Source organism: Bombina bombina, chromosome 3 (assembly GCF_027579735.1).
Source record: "Bombina bombina isolate aBomBom1 chromosome 3, aBomBom1.pri, whole genome shotgun sequence".
NCBI lineage: Eukaryota > Metazoa > Chordata > Amphibia > Anura > Bombinatoridae > Bombina > Bombina bombina.
Window position 1 is genome coordinate 550,186,499 of NC_069501.1, and position 19,284 is coordinate 550,205,782.

Genomic DNA, 19,284 nt, shown 5'->3' on the forward strand with positions numbered 1-19,284 from the left:
TGAAAGGATTTCTAACTGTAGAAAAAGGAGTAGTGTACGGAGTAAAGCACACTGTAGATTAGTATACAGTATATTTTATGATACTGTGGTATAACACTCACAGAAAATGTACCCATCCGGGTGGGGGCAGTGCAATACTTTGGATAGCAGAAAATATTACAAAGCACACATTAATTGCACAATTTTATATAAAAGTTTTTTTTATAATTTAGGCAAGAAAACATTGAGAACCATTTAATATTAGCTTAATATTGGCTTACATTTTAGCTGGGGTCAGTAAAAATAGTCGACTTGTGCCCTAATCAAAAAGGTCTTGGGGAGAACACTTTCACTTTAGCCATAAAATTCTTTCAGGGTTCTTTAATTTAAAATTTTACATTTTGCGCTCCATTTTATAATTTAGAGCTTTTGTTTAACACTAAAAAGAATAATGTATAATACCCTTTGCTAAAATTTAAAATAGCTTTTAAAGTGACACAACTTATGGAAGCATATTTAGAAAATGCAAGCTAATTTTGCTATTGTGCAGATAAAATTAGAGGTGGTGAAAAATATAACGGTTCTAGTGGGACCAAGGGGGTTTTGATTTTCTAATTGCAATAAAATATATATGGCACTTACAAGAGCATGAAAGCTTTTTCTTTTTTTCTTCCTCAGCATATGTGACCGTGTATGGAGAAATGCCATATTATGAAGAGATGCTCACTTCACCTCGTGTTTACGTAGAAGAAATTCATCCACGCTGTCACTAGATGATTCTCACTCATTACAATGGCACCATGATGACTTTACAGGTAAGGGCAGACTGGAGCTACTGTTGCTTTTTCCTATGTGTCATATGCTTCATTGTTATCAACTTGCAGTGACTGCTAGATTTTATTTGTTGTGACCTCCTGTTCGTTGTCAATAGACAACTGGAAAGACTTAAATTTGTGTTTGCATCAGCAAACAGACTTTCGATTACAGCTATCAGGCATTTTCTTTGCCCGGTGCTCATGCTTTTATAGCTTGAGCGCTGACCCAGTTGTTAATGTTTACTTCATGTGCTATCTCTCTGAGCCTAAGGGAAATAGTTAGGGAAATGTCTTTTCAACATGGTCAGAAGGTAAACATTTCATTCTGTGACTGCCAACTGTGTTTACTGGCTGTGGGAGCAGAGTGCGGCTGTTCCCACATTCTGTGGTCATGGGAAGTGGAAGCAGAGTGCAATCGGTTCTTTTGGCCATGCATAGTTAGGGAAGTTGCCTTTGGCACAATTTTCCTTTATGTGATGAGCTGATAGCATGTGCTGTGAATTCTTAGCAATTGGGTAGTGAGTCACCAAAAGATAAATGGTTTCTCCATACCTTCAGTGGCTCAGAGATGTTGTCACTGTTTGGACTTTCAGGATGTGACAGAAGACCATCCTTGATGGAACATCTACAAGAAATCCTCTGAAAAACAATTCAATTTGTGTTTGTATCGGCAAACAGACTTTCAATTACAGCTATCAGGCATTTTCTTTGCCCGGTGCTCATGCTTTTTATGGCTGTAAGGAATTGACGAGCGTTCCTTCGCCTTGGCAGAGAGAGTTTGTCAGCCGAGCGGCTCCGCCATCGGCTTCTCTGAATTACACTGTGTGCATCCTCCTTGTGAGTACCTTGTATATTGAATACATGTGAATCTCTAAGTATAGGAGAGACTGCATAATAAGAGCCTCTTCTCCTGTTGTCTTTTAGGACATTGTTTTGTATTTTTCACCATTCAAAGAGAGCTTACTGCTGATAATATTGGATTGAGATCATCTGGTCACAGATATTTTTCAACTGACTTTTTAATCAATTTACCCAAATTGGGTGATCATTATTTTTATTGCCTTTTTTGATTGTATTATCATATTTGTCTGTTTCATATATTTGTGTGCGCACCTCTGATACAATATTGTGTACAATATTGTTAATTTGGTTTTTTTTGTGGCTTGAGCGCTGATCCAGTTGTTAATGTTTACTTCATGTGCTATCTCTCTGACCCTAAGGGAAATAGTTAGGGAAATGTCTTTTCAACATGGTCAGAAGGTAAACATTTCATTCTGTGACTGCCAACTGTGTTTACTGGCTGTGGGAGCAGACTGCAGCTGTTCCCACATTCTGTGGTCATGGGAAGTGGAAGCAGAGTGCAATCGGTTCTTTTGGCCATGCATAGTTAGGGAAGTTGCCTTTGGCACACTTTTCCCTTATGTGATGAGCTGATAGCATGTGCTGTGAATTCTTAGCAATTTGGGTAGGGAGTCCCCAAAAGATAAATGGTCCCTCCCATTTGTCTCTCCATACCTTCAGTGGTTTAAAGAGATTTCTTTACCATTGGGATCTTCAGGATGTGGCAAACATACTTTCAATTACAGCAATCGGGCATTTTCTTTGCCCGGTGCTCATGCTTTTGACTGAGGAATCAACAGCGTTTCTGCTCCTTTGGCGGAGAGAGTGAGTCAGCCTAGTGGCTCAGAAGCATTGGCTTGTCTGAATTGCACTGTGTTTATCCTCTTTGTGAGTACCTTGTATATTGAATACATGTTAATCTCTAAGTATGAGAGAGACTGCATAATAAGGTATCTTTTCTCCTATTGTCTTTTAGGACATTGTTTGTATTTTTCACTATTCAAAGAGCTGAATGCTGATAATATTGGATTGGGATTATCTGGTCACAGATATTTCTCAACTGACTTTTTAATCAATTATTTACCCCAATTGGGTGATCCTTTTTTTTTTTTTTTTTTGTCTTTTGATTGTACGATCATATATTAGTCTTATGTTTCATATATTTTATTTGTGAGCGCACCTCTGATACGATATTGTGTACAATATTGTTGTTTTATTTTTTTTTGTGGTTTGAGCGCTGATCCAGTTGTTAATGTTTACTTCATTTGCTATCTCTCTAAACCTAAGGGAAATAGTTAGGGAAATGTCTTCTCAACATGGTCAGAAGGTAAACATTTCATTCTGTGACTGCCAACTGTGTTTACTGGCTGTGGGAGCAGACTGCAGCTGTTCCCACATTCTGTGGTCATGGGAAGTGGAAGCAGAGTGCAATCGGTTCTTTTGGCCATGCATAGTTAGGGAAGTTGCCTTTGGCACACTTTTCCCTTTTGTGATGAGCTGATAGCATGTGTTGTGAATTCTTAGCAATTGGGTAGGGAGTTGCCAAAAGATAAATGGTCCCTCCATTTGTCTCTCCAGTGGTTCAAAGAGAAATTTCTTAATCGGTGGGATCTTCAGGGTGTGACAGATGACCGACCTTGATGGAACAGCTAGAAGAAATCCTTTGAAAAGGCTTCAATTTGTGTTTGGGCATTTTCTTTGCCCGGTGCTCATGCTTTTTATGACTGTATCCTTGGTGGATAGAGTTTGTTAGCCGAGCGGCTCAGAAGCCATCGGCTTGTCTGTATTGCACTGTGTGTGCATCCTCCTTGTGAGTACCTTGTATATTGAATACATGTGAATCTCTAAGTATAGGAGAGACTGCATAATAAGAGCCTCTTCTCCTATTGTCTTTTTAGGACATTGTTTTGTATTTTTCACCATTCAAAGAGAGCTTACTGCTGATAATATTGGATTGAGATCATCTGGTCACAGATATTTTTCAACTGACTTTTTAATCAATTTACCCAAATTGGGTGATCATTATTTTTATTGCCTTTTTTGATTGTATTATCATATTACAGTCTGTTTCATATATTTGTGTGCGCACCTCTGATACAATATTGTGTACAATATTGTTTGGTGTTCTTTTTTGTGGTTTGAGCGCTGATCCAGTTGTTAATGTTTACTTCATGTGCTATCTCTCTGAGCCTAAGGGAAATAGTTAGGGAAATGTCTTTTCAACATGGTCAGAAGGTAAACATTTCATTCTGTGACTGCCAACTGTGTTTACTGGCTGTGGGAGCAGAGTGCGGCTGTTCCCACATTCTGTGGTCATGGGAAGTGGAAGCAGAGTGCAATCGGTTCTTTTGGCCATGCATAGTTAAGGAAGTTGCCTTTGGCACACTTTTCCCTTATGTGATGAGCTGATAGCATGTGCTGTGAATTCTTAGCAATTTGGGTAGGGAGTCCCCAAAAGATAAATGGTCCCTCCCATTTGTCTCTCCATACCTTCAGTGGTTTAAAGAGATTTCTTTACCAGTGGGATCTTCAGGATGTGGCAAACATACTTTCAATTACAGCAATCAGGCATTTTCTTTGCCCGGTGCTCATGCTTTTATGACTGAGGAATCAACAAGCGTTCCTGCTCCTTGGCGGAGAGAGTGAGTCAGCCGAGTGGCTCAGAAGCCTTGGCTTATCTGAATTGCACTGTGTGTGCATCCTCCTTGTGAGTACCCTGTATATTTGAATACATGTGAATCCAAGTTTAAGAGAAACTACATAATAAATCTCTTCTTCTATTGTCTTTTAGGACATTGTTTGTATTTTTCACCATTCAAAGAGCTGACTGCTGATAATATTGGATTGAGATCTGGTCAGATATTTCCCAACTGACTTTTTAATCATTTACCCAAATTGTGTGAATTTTTTGCCTTATTTTTTTTATTGCCTTTTTGAGTGTTCTATCATATATAATAGTCTTACGTTTCATATATTTTATATGTGTGTGTGCACATCTGGTACGATATTTTGTACTATATTGGTTTTTTTATGGTTTGAGTGCTGACCCAGTTGTTAATGTTTACTTCATGTGCTATGTCTCTGAGCTTAAGGGAAATAGTTACGTAATTTTCTTTTCAACATGGTCAAAAGGTAAACATTTCATTCTGTGATTGCCAACTGTGTTTACTGGCTGTGGGAGCAGAGTGCGGCTGTTCCCACATTCTGTGGTCATGGGAAGTGGAAGCAGAGTGCAATCGGTTCTTTTGGCCATGCATAGTTAGGGAAGTTGCCTTTTGGCTCACTTTTCCCTTTTGTGATGAGCTGATAGCATGTGTTGTGAATTCTTAGCAATTGGGTAGGGAGTCGCCAAAAGATAAATGGTCCCTCCCATTTGTCTCTCCATACCTTCAGTGGTACAAAGAGATTTCTTTACCAGTGGGATCTTCAGGATGTGGCAAACATACTTTCAATTACAGCAATCGGGCATTTTCTTTGCTCATGCTTTTATGACTGAGGAATCAACGAGCGTTCCTGCTTTCAGGACATTGTTTTGTATTTTTCACCATTCAAAGAGAGCTTACTGCTGATATTATTGGATTGAGATCATCTGGTCAGATATTTCTCAACTGACCTTTTAATCATTTACCCCAATTGGGTGATTTTTATTTTTTGCCTTTTTTTGATTGTACAATCGTATATTATTCTTACGTTTCATATGTTATTTGTCTGTGCACCTCTGATACGATATTGTGTATAATATTGTTAGTTTGGGTTTTTTACGGCTTGAGCGGTGATCCAGTTGTTAATGTTTACTTCATGTGCTATCTCTCTGAGCCTAAGGGAAATAGTTAGGGAAATGTCTTCTCAACATGGTCAGAAGGTAAACATTTCATTCTGTGACTGCCAACTGTGTTTACTGGCTGTGGGAGCAGAGTGCGGCTGTTCCCACATTCTGTGGTCATGGGAAGTGGAAGCAGAGTGCAATCGGTTCTTTTGGCCATGCATAGTTAGGGAAGTTGCCTTTGGCACACTTTTTTCCCTTTTGTGATGAGCTGATAGCATATGTTGTGAATTCTTAGCAATTGGGTAGGGAGTTGCCAAAAGATAAATGGTCCCTCCATTTGTCTCTCCAGTGGTTCAAAGAGAGATTTCTTAACCAGTGGGATCTTCAGGAAGTGGCAAACATACTTTCAATTACAGCAATCAGACCTTGATGGAACAGCTACAAGAAATCCTTTGAAAAGGCTTCAATTTGTGTTTGGGCATTTTCTTTGCCCGGTGCTCATGCTTTTTATGACTGTATCCTTGGTGGATAGAGTTTGTTAGCCGAGCGGCTCAGAAGCCATCGGCTTGTCTGTATTGCACTGTGTGTGCATCCTCCTTGTGAGTACCTTGTATATTGAATACATGTGAATCTCTAAGTATAGGAGAGACTGCATAATAAGAGCCTCTTCTCCTATTGTCTTTTTAGGACATTGTTTTGTATTTTTCACCATTCAAAGAGAGCTTACTGCTGATAATATTGGATTGAGATCATCTGGTCACAGATATTTTTCAACTGACTTTTTAATCAATTTACCCAAATTGGGTGATCATTATTTTTTATTGCCTTTTTTGATTGTATTATCATATTACAGTCTGTTTCATATATTTGTGTGCGCACCTCTGATACAATATTGTGTACAATATTGTTTGGTGTTCTTTTTTGTGGTTTGAGCGCTGATCCAGTTGTTAATGTTTACTTCATGTGCTATCTCTCTGAGCCTAAGGGAAATAGTTAGGGAAATGTCTTTTCAACATGGTCAGAAGGTAAACATTTCATTCTGTGACTGCCAACTGTGTTTACTGGCTGTGGGAGCAGAGTGCGGCTGTTCCCACATTCTGTGGTCATGGGAAGTGGAAGCAGAGTGCAATCGGTTCTTTTGGCCATGCATAGTTAAGGAAGTTGCCTTTGGCACACTTTTCCCTTATGTGATGAGCTGATAGCATGTGCTGTGAATTCTTAGCAATTTGGGTAGGGAGTCCCCAAAAGATAAATGGTCCCTCCCATTTGTCTCTCCATACCTTCAGTGGTTTAAAGAGATTTCTTTACCAGTGGGATCTTCAGGATGTGGCAAACATACTTTCAATTACAGCAATCAGGCATTTTCTTTGCCCGGTGCTCATGCTTTTATGACTGAGGAATCAACAAGCGTTCCTGCTCCTTGGCGGAGAGAGTGAGTCAGCCGAGTGGCTCAGAAGCCTTGGCTTATCTGAATTGCACTGTGTGTGCATCCTCCTTGTGAGTACCCTGTATATTTGAATACATGTGACATACATAGCATATGTTGTGAATTCTTAGCAATTGGGTAGGGAGTTGCCAAAAGATAAATGGTCCCTCCATTTGTCTCTCCAGTGGTTCAAAGAGAGATTTCTTAACCAGTGGGATCTTCAGGAAGTGGCAAACATACTTTCAATTACAGCAATCAGACCTTGATGGAACAGCTACAAGAAATCCTTTGAAAAGGCTTCAATTTGTGTTTGGGCATTTTCTTTGCCCGGTGCTCATGCTTTTTATGACTGTATCCTTGGTGGAGTGAGTTTGTCAGCCGAGCGGCTCAGAAGCCATTGGCTTGTCTGTATTGCACTGTGTGCATCCTCCTTGTGAGTACCTTGTATATTGAATACATGTGAATCTCTAAGTATAGGAGAGACTGCATAATAAGAGCCTCTTCTCCTATTGTCTTTTAGGACATTGTTTTGTATTTTTCACCATTCAAAGAGAGCTTACTGCTGATAATATTGGATTGAGATCATCTGGTCACAGATATTTCTCAACTGACTTTTTAATCAATTTACCCAAATTGGGTGATCATTGTTTTTATTGCCTTTTTTGATTGTACTATCATATTACAGTCTAAGTTTCATATATTTTATTTGTGTGTGCACCTCTGATACGATATTGTGTTCAATATTGTTAATTTGGGTTTTTTTGTGGCTTGAGCGCTGATCCAGTTGTTAATGTTTACTTCATTTGCTATCTCTCTGAGCCTAAGGGAAATAGTTAGGGAAATGTCTTTTCAACATGGTCAGAAGGTAAACATTTCATTCTGTGACTGCCAACTGTGTTTACTGGCTGTGGGAGCAGACTGCAGCTGTTCCCACATTCTGTGGTCATGGGAAGTGGAAGCAGAGTGCAATCGGTTCTTTTGGCCATGCATAGTTAGGGAAGTTGCCTTTTGGCTCACTTTTCCCTTTTGTGATGAGCTGATAGCATGTGTTGTGTGAATTCTTAGCAATTTGGGTAGGGAGTTGCCAAAAGATAAATGGTCCCTCCCATTTGTCTCTCCATACCTTCAGTGGTACAAAGAGATTTCTTTACCAGTGGGATCTTCAGGATGTGGCAAACATACTTTCAATTACAGCAATCGGGCATTTTCTTTGCCCGGTGCTCATGCTTTTATGACTGAGGAATCAACAAGCGTTCCTGCTCCTTGGCGGAGAGAGTGAGTCAGCCTAGTGGCTCAGAAGCCTTGGCTTATCTGAATTGCACTGTGTGTGCATCCTCCTTGTGAGTACCCTGTATATTTGAATACATGTGAATCCAAGTTTAAGAGAAACTACATAATAAATCTCTTCTTCTATTGTCTTTTAGGACATTTTGTATTTTTCACCATTCAAAGAGAGCTTACTGCTGATAATATTGGATTGAGATCATCTGGTCACAGATGCTTTTCAACTGACTTTTTAATCAATTTACCCAAATTGGGTGATCATTATTTTTTTTGCCTTTTTTTGATTGTACTATCATATTACAGTCTGTTTCATATATTTGTGTGCGCACCTCTGATACAATATTGTGTACAATATTGTTTGGTGTTCTTTTTTGTGGTTTGAGCGCTGATCCAGTTGTTAATGTTTACTTCATGTGCTATCTGTCTGAGCCTAAGGGAAATAGTTAGGGAAATGTCTTTTCAACATGGTCAGAAGGTAAACATTTCATTCTGTGACTGCCAACTGTGTTTACTGGCTGTGGGAGCAGAGTGCGGCTGTTCCCACATTCTGTGGTCATGGGAAGTGGAAGCAGAGTGCAATCGGTTCTTTTTGCCATACATGGTTAGGATAGTTGCCTTTGGCACAATTTTCCCTTATGTGATGAGCTGATAGCATGTGCTGTGAATTCTTAGCAATTTGGGTATGTAGTCCCCAAAAGATAAATGATCTCCATGCCATCACTTTTCAATTCATTCTTGTTTTTCACTTCAAAGAGAATTCTTCACCGTTTTGGATCTTCATGCAAAATAGACGGAAGACCTTTCGTATCAAGCTTAAAATCAAATTGTTTAAATTTTTGTTTTTTTATGCTAATCTGGGAAAGACGACCACTCTGTACATTGTATACTTGCTACACCTAAATAATCAATTTGTCTGGTGTCTTACACTAAGTGTTGTCTGGTGTCTTACACTAAGTGTTGTCTGGTGTCTTACACTAAGTGTTGTCTGGTGTCTTAAGCTGTTTTTTTTTTTGCTCCACAGATTACAGAGACCTTGATCTAACGCCTTTATGCGACTATTGAATAATTGGAAGACAACTTGTGACTTTAGCCCAGTGACATTATGCTAGGTAAGAATTAACTGTTTTGCGTTTGGTAGTGTATTGAAATTTAAGGAATGGTTAATAGCATATTTGCTCACTTGCTTTGTAATAATCAGACTGGTCACAGCAGTGACTTATTTACTATTCGGTGTATTGTTTAAGTACTGGACGTGCAGATTTTTGTCTGTTTTAGAAGGAAAAAATTAAATGTGTTGTCCTAATAACTTAAAACACTTTTTTCTAAGTTCATTAAAAAAATATACATTCCTGTTTTTATAATCACTTTTTAAAAAAAGGACCTATAAAGTTTAGTTGTCTAGAACAATGGTTTTGACTATTACAATATTTTTTTTTTTTATGGTAAGACATGACAAAAATGAAACATTTGATAAGCAATACATTTTTCGTGAGGATTTTTTTTTGTCTATTTAGTACTATGGATGCTTTATAATCGTGTCTCGCCACATACACTATTTATATTAATCGTATGTGACTCATGCCTTACATTGATACCAAATCAAGTTAATCCAAACAGCCTGTGGTACTTGCTGTCATGTTATTGATTGCCACTGGTGGTGCTTTCATTTTTGCATTGGCAGCTAAATAAATGTTACATAAATATTAGGCTGGTGCGTGTTTTTATATAAAAAATATAGTTGTATAACTCGGCAAAAGTGCAATGTAATTTGGACAAACATTTATTTGTTTACTATCAAAATTTGTTGGCACACCATTTTGGAGGAACATTTTAATCTAGATTTAGATACATTTTCTGTTTTGAAATGTTACGTAAAGGACCAGTAAATACAGCAGATTTGCATAATCAACAAATGCACAATAACAAGACAATGCAATAGCACTTACTCTGAACTTCAAATGAGTAGTAGATTTTGTGCTGGCAAATTTCAAAGTTATGTCTATTTCCACTCCCACTGCACCATGTAACAACCATCAGTCAATCACAAATGCATACACGTGTATTCTGGGAATTCTTGCACGTGCTCAGTAGTAGCTTGTGACTCAAAAAGTGTAAATATACTGTGCACATCTTGTTAATGGAAGTAAATTGGAAAGTTGTTTAAAATTGCATGTTCAATCTAAATCATGAAGGTTTAATTTTGACTTGTGTCCTTTTTGAGCTAGCCAAAGCACAAATTGCACAATTTAATATAAATTGATTTTATGATAAATTATCCAATAAACGTTCAATAAAATGAATTAGTCCAAAGGGGTTAAAAATGTAGTAGAAGTACTGAAGAGGAGCGCTAGTTGCCCGACCCAGCTGTGTAACGAGAGCTTCTGATAGGATCAGAAGCAGCTTTCATTCTGAACCAGCAGTGCTCTAAGAGTCCCAAGTGGTATTTCACTAAGTTTAACCCCTAAGGTGCTCGGTTGCTAGTCTTAAAGTGACAGTCACACCAGAATTTTTGTTTATAAAGGTACATAATCCCTTTTATTACCCATTCTCCAGTTTTGCATAACCAAGTTATAAAATACAATTTTTACCTTTTGTCATTACCTTGTTTCGAAGCCTCTGCAGACTGCCCCCTTAGTTCAGTTTTTGACAGACTTGCATTTTAGCCAATCATTGCTCACTCCTAGGTAACTTCACGTGTGTGAGCTCAATGTCATCTATATGACACATGTACTAATGCCCTCAAGTGGTGAAAAACTGTCAATGCATTCAGATTAGAGGCGGCCTGTAAAAAATAGCATATGAGCCTACCTAGGTTTAGCTTTCAACTAAGAATACCAAGAGAACAAAGCAAAATTGGTGATAAAAGTAATAAGGAAAGTTGTTTAAAATTACGTGCCCTATCTGAATCAGGAATTTCTTTCATGTAATTAGCAAGAGTCCATGAGCTAGTGACGTATGGGATATACATTCCTACCAGGAGGGGCAAAGTTTCCCAAACCTCAAAATGCCTATAAATACACCCCTCACCACACCCACAAATCAGTTTTACAAACTTTGCCTCCTATGGAGGTGGTGAAGTAAGTTTGTGCTAGATTCTACGTTGATATGCGCTCCGCAACAGGTTGGAGCCCGGTTTTCCTCTCAGCGTGCAGTGAATGTCAGAGGGATGTGAGGAGAGTATTGCCTATTTGAATGCAATGATCTCCTTCTACGGGGTCTATTTCATAGGTTCTCTGTTATTGGTCGTAGAGATTCATCTCTTACCTCCCTTTTCAGATCGACGATATACTCTTTTATATATACCATTACCTCTGCTGATTTTCGTTTCCGTACTGGTTTGGCTTTCTACAACATGTAGACGAGTGTCCTGGGGTAAGTAAGTCTTATTTCTCCAACATAGGTGTGTCCGGTCCACGGCGTCATCCTTACTTGTGGGATATTCTCTTCCCCAACAGGAAATGGCAAAGAGCCCAGCAAAGCTGGTCACATGATCCCTCCTAGGCTCCGCCTACCCCAGTCATTCTCTTTGCCGTTGTACAGGCAACATCTCCACGGAGATGGCTTAGAGTTTTTTAGTGTTTAACTGTAGTTTTTATTATTCAATCAAGAGTTTGTTATTTTGAAATAGTGCTGGTATGTACTATTTACTCAGAAACAGAAAAGAGATGAAGATTTCTGTTTGTATGAGGAAAATGATTTTAGCAACCGTCACTAAAATCCATGGCTGTTCCACACAGGACTGTTGAGAGCAATTAACTTCAGTTGGGGGAACAGTGAGCAGTCTCTTGCTGCTTGAGGTATGACACATTCTAACAAGACGATGTAATGCTGGAAGCTGTCATTTTCCCTATGGGATCCGGTAAGCCATGTTTATCAAGATCGTAAATAAGGGCTTCACAAGGGCTTATTATGACTGTAGACTTTTTCTGGGCTAAATCGATTCATTATTAACACATATTTAGCCTTGAGGAATCATTTATTCTGGGTATTTTGATATAATAATATCGGCAGGCACTGTTTTAGACACCTTATTCTTTAGGGGCTTTCCCAAATCATAGGCAGAGCCTCATTTTCGCGCCGGTGTTGCGCACTTGTTTTTGAGAGGCATGACATGCAGTCGCATGTGAGAGGAGCTCTGATACTTAGAAAAGACTTTCTGAAGGCGTCATTTGGTATCGTATTCCCCTTTGGGCTTGGTTGGGTCTCAGCAAAGCAGATACCAGGGACTGTAAAGGGGTTAAAGTTAAAAACGGCTCCGGTTCCGTTATTTTAAGGGTTAAAGCTTCCAAATTTGGTGTGCAATACTTTTAAGGCTTTAAGACAATGTGGTGAAAATTTGGTGAATTTTGAACAATTCCTTCATGTTTTTTCGCAATTGCAGTAATAAAGTGTGTTCAGTTTAAAATTTAAAGTGACAGTAACGGTTTTATTTTAAAACGTTTTTTGTACTTTGTTATCAAGTTTATGCCTGTTTAACATGTCTGAACTACCAGATAGACTGTGTTCTGAATGTGGGGAAGCCAGAATTCCTATTCATTTAAATAAATGTGATTTATGTGACAATGACAATGATGCCCAAGATGATTCCTCAAGTGAGGGGAGTAAGCATGGTACTGCATCATTCCCTCCTTCGTCTACACGAGTCTTGCCCACTCAGGAGGCCCCTAGTACATCTAGCGCGCCAATACTCCTTACTATGCAACAATTAACGGCTGTAATGGATAATTCTGTCAAAAACATTTTAGCCAAAATGAACACTTATCAGCGTAAGCGCGACTGCTCTGTTTTAGATACTGAAGAGCATGACGACGCTGATAATAATGGTTCTGAAGGGCCCCTAACCCAGTCTGATGGGGCCAGGGAGGTTTTGTCTGAGGGAGAAATTACTGATTCAGGGAACATTTCTCAACAAGCTGAACCTGATGTGATTACGTTTAAATTTAAGTTGGAACATCTCCGCATTCTGCTTAAGGAGGTATTATCCACTCTGGATGATTGTGACAAGTTGGTCATCCCAGAGAAACTATGTAAAATGGACAAGTTCCTAGAGGTCCCGGGGCTCCCAGAAGCTTTTCCTATACCCAAGCGGGTGGCGGACATTGTTAATAAAGAATGGGAAAGGCCCGGTATTCCTTTCGTCCCTCCCCCCATATTTAAAAAATTGTTTCCTATGGTCGACCCCAGAAAGGACTTATGGCAGACAGTCCCCAAGGTCGAGGGAGCGGTTTCCACTTTAAACAAACGCACCACTATACCCATAGAGGATAGTTGTGCTTTCAAAGATCCTATGGATAAAAAATTAGAAGGTTTACTTAAAAAGATGTTTGTTCAGCAGGGTTACCTTCTACAACCAATTTCATGCATTGTCCCTGTAGCTACAGCCGCATGTTTCTGGTTCGATGAGCTGATAAAGGCTGTCGATAGTGATTCTCCTCCTTATGAGGAGATTATGGACAGAATCAATGCTCTCAAATTGGCTAATTCTTTCACCCTAGACGCCACTTTGCAATTGGCTAGGTTAGCGGCTAAGAATTCTGGGTTTGCTATTGTGGCGCGCAGAGCGCTTTGGTTGAAATCTTGGTCAGCTGATGCGTCTTCCAAGAACAAGCTACTTAACATTCCTTTCAAGGGGAAAACGCTGTTTGGCCCTGACTTGAAAGAGATTATCTCTGATATCACTGGGGGTAAGGGCCACGCCCTTCCTCAGGATCGGCCTTTCAAGGCAAAAAATAAACCTAATTTTCGTCCCTTTCGTAGAAATGGACCAGCCCAAAGTGCTACGTCCTCTAAGCAAGAGGGTAATACTTCTCAAGCCAAGCCAGCTTGGAGACCAATGCAAGGCTGGAACAAGGGAAAGCAGGCCAAGAAACCTGCCACTGCTACCAAGACAGCATGAAATGTTGGCCCCCGATCCGGGACCGGATCTGGTGGGGGGCAGACTCTCTCTCTTCGCTCAGGCTTGGGCAAGAGATGTTCTGGATCCTTGGGCGCTAGAAATAGTCTCCCAAGGTTATCTTCTGGAATTCAAGGGGCTTCCCCCAAGGGGGAGGTTCCACAGGTCTCAGTTGTCTTCAGACCACATAAAAAGACAGGCATTCTTACATTGTGTAGAAGACCTGTTAAAAATGGGAGTGATTCATCCTGTTCCATTAAGAGAACAAGGGATGGGGTTCTACTCCAATCTGTTCATAGTTCCCAAAAAAGAGGGAACGTTCAGACCAATCTTAGATCTCAAGATCTTAAACAAGTTTCTCAAGGTTCCATCGTTCAAGATGGAAACCATTCGAACTATTCTTCCTTCCATCCAGGAAGGTCAATTCATGACCACAGTGGATTTAAAGGATGCGTATCTACATATTCCTATCCACAAGGAACATCATCGGTTCCTAAGGTTCGCATTCCTGGACAAGCATTACCAGTTCGTGGCGCTTCCTTTCGGATTAGCCACTGCTCCAAGGATTTTCACAAAGGTACTAGGGTCCCTTCTAGCTGTGCTAAGACCAAGGGGCATTGCTGTAGTACCTTACTTGGACGACATTCTGATTCAAGCGTCGTCCCTTCCTCAAGCAAAGGCTCACACGGACATTGTCCTGGCCTTTCTCAGATCTCACGGATGGAAAGTGAACGTGGAAAAGAGTTCTCTATCTCCGTCAACAAGGGTTCCCTTCTTGGGAACAATAATAGACTCCTTAGAAATGAGGATTTTTCTGACAGAGGCCAGAAAAACAAAAACTTCTAGACTCTTGTCGGATACTTCATTCCGTTCCTCTTCCTTCCATAGCGCAGTGCATGGAAGTGATCGGTTTGATGGTAGCGGCAATGGACATAGTTCCTTTTGCGCGCATTCATCTAAGACCATACAACTGTGCATGCTCAGTCAGTGGAATGGGGACTATACAGACTTGTCTCCGAAGATACAAGTAAATCAGAGGACCAGAGACTCACTCCGTTGGTGGCTGTCCCTGGACAAACTGTCACAAGGGATGACATTCCGCAGACCGGAGTGGGTCATCGTCACGACCGACGCCAGTCTGATGGGCTGGGGCGCGGTCTGGGGATCCCTGAAAGCTCAGGGTCTTTGGTCTCGGGAAGAATCTCTTCTACCGATAAATATTCTGGAACTGAGAGCGATATTCAATGCTCTCAAGGCTTGGCCTCAGCTAGCGAGGGCCAAGTTCATACGGTTTCAATCAGACAACATGACAACTGTTGCGTACATCAACCATCAGGGGGGAACAAGGAGTTCCCTAGCGATGGAAGAAGTGACCAAAATCATTCTATGGGCGGAGTCTCACTCCTGCCACCTGTCTGCTATCCACATCCCAGGAGTGGAAAATTGGGAAGCGGATTTTCTGAGTCGTCAGACATTGCATCCGGGGGAGTGGGAACTCCATCCGGAAATCTTTGCCCAAGTCACTCAGCTGTGGGGCATTCCAGACATGGATCTGATGGCCTCTCGTCAGAACTTCAAAGTTCCTTGCTACGGGTCCAGATCCAGGGATCCCAAGGCGGCTCTAGTGGATGCACTAGTAGCACCTTGGACCTTCAAACTAGCTTATGTGTTCCCGCCGTTTCCTCTCATCCCCAGGCTGGTAGCCAGGATCAATCAGGAGAGGGCGTCGGTGATCTTGATAGCTCCTGCGTGGCCACGCAGGACTTGGTATGCAGATCTGGTGAATATGTCATCGGCTCCACCTTGGAAGCTACCTTTGAGACGAGACCTTCTTGTTCAGGGTCCGTTCGAACATCCGAATCTGGTTTCACTCCAGCTGACTGCTTGGAGATTGAACGCTTGATCTTATCGAAGCGAGGGTTCTCAGATTCTGTTATCGATACTCTTGTTCAGGCCAGAAAGCCTGTAACTAGAAAGATTTACCACAAAATTTGGAAAAAATATATCTGTTGGTGTGAATCTAAAGGATTCCCTTGGGACAAGGTTAAGATTCCTAAGATTCTATCCTTCCTTCAAGAAGGATTGGAAAAAGGATTATCTGCTAGTTCCCTGAAGGGACAGATTTCTGCCTTGTCTGTGTTACTTCACAAAAAGCTGGCAGCTGTGCCAGATGTTCAAGCCTTTGTTCAGGCTCTGGTTAGAATTAAGCCTGTTTACAAACCTTTGACTCCTCCTTGGAGTCTCAACTTAGTTCTTTCAGTTCTTCAGGGGGTTCCGTTTGAACCCTTACATTCCGTTGATATTAAGTTATTATCTTGGAAAGTTTTGTTTTTAGTTGCAATTTCTTCTGCTAGAAGAGTTTCAGAATTATCTGCTCTGCAGTGTTCTCCTCCTTATCTGGTGTTCCATGCAGATAAGGTGGTTTTACGTACTAAACCTGGTTTTCTTCCAAAAGTTGTTTCTAACAAAAACATTAACCAGGAGATTATCGTACCTTCTCTGTGTCCGAAACCAGTTTCAAAGAAGGAACGTTTGTTGCACAATTTGGATGTTGTTCGCTCTCTAAAATTCTATTTAGATGCTACAAAGGATTTTAGACAAACATCTTCCTTGTTTGTTGTTTATTCCGGTAAAAGGAGAGGTCAAAAAGCAACTTCTACCTCTCTCTCTTTTTGGATTAAAAGCATCATCAGATTGGCTTACGAGACTGCCGGACGGCAGCCTCCCGAAAGAATCACGGCTCATTCCACTAGGGCTGTGGCTTCCACATGGGCCTTCAAGAACGAGGCTTCTGTTGATCAGATATGTAGGGCAGCGACTTGGTCTTCACTGCACACTTTTACCAAATTTTACAAGTTTGATACTTTTGCTTCTTCTGAGGCTATTTTTGGGAGAAAGGTTTTGCAAGCCGTGGTGCCTTCCATTTAGGTGACCTGATTTGCTCCCTCCCTTCATCCGTGTCCTAAAGCTTTGGTATTGGTTCCCACAAGTAAGGATGACGCCGTGGACCGGACACACCTATGTTGGAGAAAACAGAATTTATGTTTACCTGATAAATTACTTTCTCCAACGGTGTGTCCGGTCCACGGCCCGCCCTGGTTTTTTTAATCAGGTCTGATAATTTATTTTCTTTAACTACAGTCACCACGGTACCATATGGTTTCTCCTATGCAAATATTCCTCCTTAACGTCGGTCGAATGACTGGGGTAGGCGGAGCCTAGGAGGGATCATGTGACCAGCTTTGCTGGGCTCTTTGCCATTTCCTGTTGGGGAAGAGAATATCCCACAAGTAAGGATGACGCCGTGGACCGGACACACCGTTGGAGAAAGTAATTTATCAGGTAAACATAAATTCTGTTTTTCTGTGACACTCTAAGCTATGGTTGGGCGCTTTTTTTATAAAGTTCTAAATATATGTATTCAAACATTTATTTGCCTTGACTCAGGATGTTCAACATTCCTTATTTTCAGACAGTCAGTTTCATATTTGGGATAATGCATTTGAATCAATCATTTTTTCTTACCTTAAAAAAATTTGACTTTTTTCCCTGTGGGCTGTTAGGCTCGCGGGGGCTGAAAATGCTTCATTTTATTGCGTCATTCTTGGCGCAGACTTTTTTGGCGCAAAAAATCTTTTCTGTTTCCGGCGTCATACGTGTCGCCGGAAGTTGCGTCATATTTTTACGATCGTTTGCGCCAAAAATGTCGGCGTTCCGGATGTGGCATAATTTTTTGGCGCCAAAAGCATTTAGGCGCCAAATAATGTGGGCGTCTTATTTGGCGCTAAAAAAAATATGGGCGTCGCTTTTGTCTCCACATTATTTAAGTCTAATTTTTCATTGCTTCTGGTTGCTAGAAGCTTGTTCTTTGGCATTTTTTCCCATTCCTGAAACTGTAATTTAAGGAATTTGATCAATTTTGCTTTATATGTTGTTTTTTCTCTTACATATTGCAAGATGTCTCATGTTGCATCTGAGTCAGAAGATACTTCAGGAAAATCGCTGCCTGGTGCTGGAACTACCAAAGCTAAGTGTATCTGCTGTAAACTTTTGGTAGCTGTTCCTCCAGCTGTTGTTTGTATTAAATGTCATGACAAACTTGTTAATGCAGAAAATATTTCCTTTAGTAAAATACCATTACCTGTTGCAGTTCCATCAACATCTAATGTTCAGAGTGTTCCTGATAACATAAGAGATTTTGTTTCTGAATCTATTAAGAAGGCTATGTCTGTTATTCCTCCTTCTAGTAAACATAAAAAGTCTTTTAAAATTTCTCTTTATCCAGATGAATTTTTAAATGAACATCATCATTCTGATTCTAATGATTCTTCTGGTTCAGAGGATTCTGTTTCAGAGGTTGATGCTGATAAATCTTCATATTTATTTAAAATGGAATTTATTCGTTCTTTACTTAAAGAAGTCCTAATTGCATTAGAAATTGAGGATTCTGGTCCTCTTGATACTAAATCTAAACGTTTAGACAAGGTCTTTAAATCTCCTGTAGTTATTCCAGAAGTTTTTCCTGTTCCTGGTGCTATTTCTGAAGTAATTTCCTGGGAGTGGAATAATTTGGGTAATTCATTTACTCCTTCTAAACGTTTTAAGCAATTATATCCTGTGCCGTCTGACAGATTAGAGTTTTGGGACAAAATCCCTAAAGTTGATGGGGCTATCTCTACCCTTGCTAAACGTACTACTATTCCTACGGCAGATGGTACTTCCTTTAAGGATCCTTTAGATAGGAAAATTGAATCCTTTCTAAGAAAAGCTTATTTGTGTTCAGGTAATCTTCTTAGACCTGCTATATCTTTGGCGGATGTTGCTGCAGCTTCAACTTTTTGGTTGGAAACTTTAGCGCAACAAGTAACAGATCATGATTCTCATAACATTATTATTCTTCTTCTTCAACATGCTAATAATTTTATCTGTGATGCCATTTTTGATATTATCAGAGTTGATGTCAGGTTTATGTCTCTAGCTATTTTAGCTAGAAGAGCTTTATGGCTTAAAACTTGGAATGCTGATATGTCTTCTAAATCGACTCTACTTTCCCTTTCTTTCCAGGGTAATAAATTATTTGGTTCTCAGTTGGATTCTATTATCTCAACTGTTACTGGTGGGAAAGGAACTTTTTTACCACAGGATAAAAAAATCTAAGGGTAAAAACAGGGCTAATAATAGTTTTCGTTCCTTTCGTTTCAACAAAGAACAAAAGCCTGATCCTTCATCCTCAGGAGCAGTTTCAGTTTGGAAACCATCTCCAGTCTGGAATAAATCCAAG

General features: G+C 40.2%; 1 protein-coding gene across 1 annotated transcript in view; it reads left to right on the forward strand.

Annotated features, from left to right (window-relative positions):
• Positions 1-431: 431 nt before the first annotated feature.
• The window catches only part of LOC128653647 (uncharacterized), a 32,155-nt gene continuing 13,302 nt past the window's right edge, over positions 432-19,284 (forward strand). The window contains exons 1-2 of the mRNA XM_053707066.1: positions 432-794; positions 9,132-9,219. The gene's annotated coding sequence lies outside the window, so the exon portion shown is untranslated. The remainder of the gene's footprint in view (positions 795-9,131; positions 9,220-19,284) is intronic.